Source organism: Pongo abelii, chromosome 2 (genome assembly GCF_028885655.2).
Source record: "Pongo abelii isolate AG06213 chromosome 2, NHGRI_mPonAbe1-v2.0_pri, whole genome shotgun sequence".
In the NCBI taxonomy this organism is placed as follows: Eukaryota; Metazoa; Chordata; class Mammalia; order Primates; family Hominidae; genus Pongo; species Pongo abelii.
Genome location: NC_085928.1, coordinates 154,827,577 through 154,835,826, shown reverse-complemented (window position 1 = coordinate 154,835,826; position 8,250 = coordinate 154,827,577).

The following is an 8,250-nucleotide window of genomic DNA, read 5'->3' as shown; positions in this document are numbered from 1 at the left end:
ATGAGAACACTTGGACACAGGGTGGGGAATATCACACACTGGGGCGTGTCGTGGGGTGGAGGGAAGGGGGAGGGATAGCATTAGGGGATACACCTAATGTAAATGAAGAGTTAATGGGTGCAGCACACCAACATGGCACATGTATACATATGTAACAAACCTGCACGTTGTGCATATGTACCATAGAACTTAAAGTATAATAAAAAAATAATAATCAGGCATATTGGTACACACCTATAGTTTGAATTACTAAGGAGGCTGAGGTAAGAGGATTGCTTGAGCCCAGGAGTTCAAGGTTACAGTGAGCTATGATCATGCCACTACACTCCAGGCTAGGTGACAGAGCAAGACTCTATCGCTCTTAAAAAATGAAAAAAATCGAAATAAATAATGAAAGATGTAGACTGACTAACTGAATGAAAAATAAGATACAACTATACACTGACTATGAAATATGCTTTACATGTAAAGACACAATAGACTAAAAATCAAAAGGTAGAATAAGTTATTTCACACAAAGAAAACCAAAAGCAAGCAGGAATAATTATACTTATATCAGATAAAACAAACTTTAAAACAAAAAGTATAAAAAGGGACAGATAATATGAATATATAATGATAATGGGGTCAATTAAGAATTGATTAATTATAAATAAATATACCCAATTCCTGAACACCTAGATATATAAATGAAATAGTATTAGATCTAAAGGAAGAGAGAGAATTCAATACAATAATAGTTGGAAACTTCAACACCCGACCCTCCGCATTGGACAGATTATCCAGACAGAAAATGAAGAAAAGAAAATCATTGGATTTAAATTGCACTATAGACCAAATTGACCTGACAGACATTTGAAGAACCTTTCATCCAACAGCTACAGAATACATGTTCTTATGACTGCATAGAACATTCTTCAGCATTGACCATATATAAAGCCACAAAACAAGTTTCCAACAAATGTTTTAAAAATAAAAATCATATTATGTATAATGAAATAAAACTAGAAGTCAATAACAAGAGGAACATTTAAATCTGCACAAATACATAAAAATTAAACAATATTCTTCTGATGGCTTCCACTGATTAATTCTATCAAAGTATTAAGGAAAATTGAGAAGCCTGGTTGCTTAGGCCAAGTGTGATGACACATGCCTGTAATCCCAGCACTCTGGGGACACCAAGGCAGACAGACCACTTGAGGCCAGGAGTTTGAGACCAGCCTGGCAAACATAGTAAAACCCAATGTCTATAAATCAGTCAATCGATCAATCAATCAATAAATTTGAAAGCCACTTTTTCTCAAACTATTCAAAAAATTGAAAAGATAAAATTATTTCAAATTCATTCTATGAAGCCAGCATTATCTTGATACCAAAACCAGATAAGGTCACAACACAAAAAAGAAAACTATAGGCCAATATCTCTGATAAATAGATGCAAAACTCCTAAACAAAATACTAGCAACCAATTGCAGCAGTACATCAAAAAGATTATACACCATAATCAAGTGGGATTCATCTCAGGAATGCAAGGAGAATCCAACATATGTAAATCAACACACATAATATATCAACAGAATGAAGTTAAAAACCATATGATTATCTTAATAGATGCAGAAAAAGCATTTGATACATTTCAACAATGCTTCATGATAATAACTCTCAACAAATTAGGTGCGGGCAGAAGGAACATACCTCAACGATAAAGGCCACATTTGACAAACTCACAGCTAATATTATGCTGAATGAAAAAAAGCTGAAAGCTTTTTCTCTAAGAACTAGAGTACGACAAAAATGCCCACTCTTCCCCCTCTTATTAGACTTAATACTTGCAATTCTCATCAGAGCAATTAGGAAAGAGAACAAAATAAAGGGAATTCAAATTGGAAAAGAGAAAGCCAAACTGTCCTTGTTTGCAAATGACATAATCTTATGTATTAAAAAACCTAAAGACTTCATAGAAAAACTCTCAGAGCTAATAAATTACAGAATACAGTATCAACGTAGAAAAATCATTCATGTTTCTATACGCCAACATCAAACAGCGTTAAAAGCAATAACAAAAGCAACCCCATTAACAATAGCTATAAAAGAAATCTGGGAATAAATTCAAGCAAGGAGGTAAAAGATCTCTACATGAAAAACTATAAAACACTGATGATATAAATTTTAAAAGACACTGACAAATGGAAAGGCATTTTATGTGATTCATGGGTTACTAGAATTAATATTGTTAAAATGACCATATTACCCAAAGCAATCTGCAGGTTCAATGCAGTTCCTATCAAAATATCAATGACATTCTCACAGAAATAGAAACAATAATCCTAAAATTTGCGTGGGACCATTAAAGCTCCTGACTAGCCAAAGCAAACTAAACAAAAAGAGCAAAACTGGAGGCATCACATTACCTGTCTTCAAAATATACTACAAAGCTATAGTTAAAAACAGCATAGTACTGACATAAAAATAGACATAGATCAATGGAACAGAATAAAAAAATCCAGATATAAATCCATATATTTACAGCCAATTGATTTTCAGCAAAGGCAACATAAACATTCATTAGGGGAAGGACAACCTCTTCAATACATGGTGTTAGGAAAACTGGATATCTATATGCAGAAGAATGACATTAGACCCCTATTTCTTATTATATACAAAAATCAACTCAAAATACATTACAGACTTAATTATAAGACCAAAAACTACTAAACTACTAAAAACAACTTAGGAGGAACACTTGAGGACATTGGTCTGGGCAAAGATTTTATGGAAAATATTTCAAAAGCATAGGCAACAAAAACAAAAATTGATGAATGAAATTATACGTATATACAAGGAACTCAAAATATAAAAGGAACTCAAATAACTTGAGCAAAATATAATAATCTAATTACAAATGGACAAGTGACCTGAATAAACATTTCTGAAACTGAGACATACAAATGGCCAATAAGTACATGAAAAATTGCTCAACATCACTAATTAATTATCATGGAAATGCAAATCAAAAGCACAATGGGATATCATCTAACCCCAGTTAGAATGGCTATTACTAAAAAGAGAAAAAACAACAAATGCTGGTAAAGATGTGGAGAAAGGGGCCCTTCTATACACTGCTGATAAGAGTAAAAATTAGTATAGTAATTATGGAAAACCGTATAGAGATTCCTAACAAAACTAAAAATAAAACTACCATATGATTCAGTAATACCACCACTGGGTATATATCAAAAGGAAAGGAAATCAGTATGTCAAAGTGATATCTGTATCCTCATGTTTACAGCAGCATTTTTCACAGTAGTCAAGATATGATATCAACCTAAGTGCCTATCAACAGGTAAATGGATAAAGAAAATGTGGTATATATACACAATTCAGCATATAAAAATGAAATCCTGTCATTTGCAGCAATATGGATGAGCCTGGAGGACATTACGTTAAGTGAAATAAACTAAACTCAGAAAGATAAATACTGCATGTTCTCAGTCATATGTGGAAACTACAAAATGTTGACTTCACAGAAGAATTGAAATAATGTTGCCACTCAAGGGAATCAAGTATAGAAATGCAATGTGACACTACAGCAAAGGAAAAAATATTTGGTGAAATTCAATAATGACTACTAGATACAGTTTTGGTAAACATCATGATAGGTTTGTGAGAGCATAAATAATTTAGCAACAAGAAAAAATTGAACACGCTATAAAATACATGTAAAAAAGCAGTTCATGCTTGATACTTACGTATGCTCAAAGTGAATAAGAAAAGAATACATTAAATGATAATGGAAATGCAGCTGTCACTATTTTTTCTCTTTTCTTTCACTTGCATAACTGTCTGTTTTTAATGAGATACTTTGCTATTTTTTAATGGAATTACTCTTTTCAGTAGCTTGCTATTTCCCCTGAAAGAGAAGTATAAAAGGTATAATCAAGACTACAGAAGAGTTATAATAGAAGGAAATAAAAAGATGAGATAAGAGATTGAAAAGTGGATAAAATTTTTCAAATGCTGTGATTTCCCTTTAAATGGCACAGAGGGGAAAAAAATGAAACCAATGGTTTAGTCTGAAGGCTTAATTATGCCTGGGGTAGTGCTGACTTTTGTGTTAGCATCACTCAAAATACTCTATAGTAGGTGGTGTGTTTCTGCTAAGAGAAGCTTTGCTTTAGGGGTTTAATGTGAAAAGAATAAAGAATGAGAACCATTTCAAGATTAATTAAAAAATAGTAACTAATAGTAAAGAAATTTATTTAGAAGTAGGTAAAAAATTATTTATGTAATTATTCTGCAAATTAAAGTTCTCATTAATACACACATTTGATGGAAAAAAAAGGACGTGAGAAAAAGAGCAACAAAAATCTATTCACTTATGTTTATTGTCCTTAACAGTGACTCAAGTTAACTCTAGATAACCTTGGTAGACATGGTCACATTTTGACATCTATGGTTAATTTTAATTTACCTTAATTTACATTTTAAACTGTAAATAAATAGCTTAGGATTCCATATGTTTGTCTAAAGAGTTTTAGTCTTATATAATAAATTAAATATTGTTAACACAGAAGTATATTTGAAAATTCAAAATTTCAGATGATTCTGAAGGAAAAAGATAAGATGACAGTGGTTATTAAAAACTTTATCTTAAATTTTAATAAATAGTTTTCTCACTTGCAATATTTACTATGAATATCATATTCACTAACACACTTGATTTTACGTTTCCACTTTATATCATATTGTTTCAAAAATTTAAGTTTACACTTGTTATACAAATGAATTCAATTACACTTTATGTAAACATAATTTTAGTGATTTTTAAAGTGGTCTTTAATAATCTTTAGCTAAATTATTGGTTTCTTAAAATAATACTTTAGTAATTTTTACCTATGCAAATGTCTTGCAATAGCTATAGGATTATATTCAATAAGATATAAAAATCAAATTAAAATATTCTATTATTTACTTCTCTATTATGGTTGGACAAATTTTATTAAAAAAATACTGAATCTGGGAATGAAGTATATTTTCCCCCAAGAAAATAAGTTTTATTTTGTCTTTATTATTGAACAATATGGGAGAAAATCTACTTAAATATGCTTAATAATTATCTTAATATTAGCCATTTTATCCTCTTAAGTACTCAACATATGAAATTTCAATTTTTAAATGTTTAACATTACATATAATTTTGACAAAGAAAGCAAAATTATACAAGATTAGACATTTTTAAAGTATGTGTTTTTTCACATTCTGTTTCCTCTTTCTTTTCAAGCTCTGTTCTGAAGTTTCTTTTCAATTTTATTGAGATATAATTTACATACGATTTCATTCATCCATTCACAGTGTATGATTCAATGTTTTTTAGTATATTCAGATTTGTGGAACTGTCAGCAAAATATAATTTTAGAACACTTATGTCCCTCCCCAAAGGAACGCTTTGTACATGTTAACTATCACATCACATTTGTCCGTCCTCAGGCTCTAAGCAACCACTCACATACTCTTTGTCACTATAAGTGTGTCTACACTGGACATTTTGTATAAGTGGGAATATACAACATGTGGCCTTTTGTAACTGGCTTATTTCAATTAGCATATGATTTTCAGAGTTATCCTATGATCAAACATGTATCAGCCCTTCATTTATTTTTATTATGAGTAATATTCCATTGAGAGGATAGATCATGTTCAACTATCCATTCATAGATTGGTGGATATTTGAGTTGTTTTCATTTTGGGGCTATTATGAAGAATGCTACTATGAACATTTGTGTGTAAGTTTTTATGTGGTGCATATTTTCATTTCTCTTGAATATACCTATGGGAAGGAACTACTATCTAATATGGTAACTATTAAAATTTCAAAGAACTGCCGAACAGATTTCCAAAGTTACTGAATTTGGATTGTCTTTTTATTAGTAAGTTGTATGAGTTATTTATATAACTGAATAAATATCTTATCAAATATATGAATTTTAAATACTTTCTCCTATTCTGTGGGATGTTTTTCACTTTTTTGGAGGTTCTCCTTAAAAAACAGAATATTTTAATTTTGAAACAGCCCAATTTATTGATCTATTTTAATTTAAAATATGTAATTGACAAAGATTGCTACATATTTAAGGTACACAGTATGGTTGTTTGATACCTATATACATTGTGTAATAATTACCATATCACTAATACAATTAGCACATTTGTTACCACTCATGCTAAACACCAGATCACTAGAACTTGTTTATCCTGTAACTTCAAAGTGTGTACCTGTCCATTTCCTCCAACCCTCAGTCTTTGGCAATCACTGTTCTACTTTCTGGTTCTATAAATTTGACATTTTTTACATTCCACCTATAAGAAGATCATGCAGTATTTGTTTTTCTGTGTCTGACTTATTGCACTTAGCATAATGTCCTCAGGGTTCATCTATAGTGTTGCAAATGTCAAAATATTCTTCCTTTAACGGCTAAATAATATTACATTTTGTTGTTTGTGTGTGTGTGTGTGCATGTGTGTACATGTGTGTGTGTGATTAACATTTATTTATCCACTCATCTGTTTATGGACACCAAGGAACCCTTATAAATTTTTGGTAGGTACGTATGTAAATTGGTATAAGATTATGGAAAACAATAAGGAAGTACCTCAAAAAATAGAACTACTAACAATCCCATTTTGGGACGTACAAACAAAGGAAATAAAATATCTCAAAGAGATATCTGAACCCCCATATTTATTGCAACATTATCTACAATAGCTAAAATGTGGAAACAAAAGTTTTATCTGTATTTAATTTTGTCTCTTGTGCTTTTGGTACCATATCCAAGAAACCATTCCCTAACCAAAGCTAATAAAATTTATTTTAATGTTTTCTTCTAAAAGTTTTATAGTTTAAGCTCTTATATTTAGATTTATAATCACTTTTGAGTTAATTTTTTATGTATAGTCGTTGTCCAACTTCAATCTTTATATCTGGATATACACCTCTCCCAACAAATTTTTGCAAGGACGCTTCTTTCTCCATTAAGTGGTTTTGTCAACTTTGTCAGAAATCAATTGATGGTAAACTAAAATGTTTATTTCTAGGCTTTCAAGTCCATTCCATTTATCTAAATGTCTACGTGTATACCAGTAACATACCATAGTAATTATTTTACTTTTACATTAAGTTTTACATTAAGTTAACAGGAAGTGTACATCTACATTAAAAAGTTTTGTATGTGTGCCTGCACATATATAGTTGTATACATACACATTGTGTTTATATTTATATACATATATACACATACAAGTTGCATTAAACTGAGTAATTTTAATCTTTTGTTAATGTGAATTATGTTAGGTTAAACAGGAACTTAAAAATCTCAAAATTTTATTCTCTAAGGCTTACTTAAGATAAAAAGAGTAAAGAAATATTACATGTTCTATTATAATTGAAAGTTAATAACTTCTTTTATACTGTGAGCCAAGATCTACAGGACTTAAATAAAGCATTTTTGGCTTCTCTTTACAGGTACAGAATTGATTATGATATGTGTTATATGTCAGTGACATGTCAAATGATTCTATTGATTCTTGACCTCATATTTATAAGGGAATTATGATCTTGTCTAATTTCAATACATTAAAATGGTCTTTAAACAAAGCAAATAAAATTTAGAGTAAATTTTTTTCTCATTCAGCAGATGAATAAACCATAGTCTTAAAAGGTGAAGGGACCAGCTCTAATAAATGCTGGCATTACACACGCACATTATGTAACAACACACAGCACTCCAATACTAGAATATTTTTTCTCACGTGTTAGAAGACTCTGGATAATTATCAGTTGAGACTCCCATAAACTGTATTCAGTTGGACTCAGGCAATATTAGCATATCTGATTCCCTGAAAATCACAGCTCTATAGATAAAGTATGAATCTTTTTGAATGGTTTTGTTTAAATAGGTTGAAAATGATAAATGTTTGTATTTGTAGTCTTCCCATTGTAACAAGGCATAAAGAATTTGCAAATAAAGTGAAGAAAAATTTGAAATATTTCTCAAATGTATAAACCACCTGATTAGAAGGAAAAGCCATCTATAGAAATATAAATCACAGTGTTTGTACACATCATACATCAGATAACCTATATCTCTGCTAAAAAAAAAAATCTCCCCACACACTCTGGTTTGGTGTAATTGTTAAATTCCATGTTGTTGAATCATGTAATGCAGGCAATTTTGAAAATTTGCACATGTA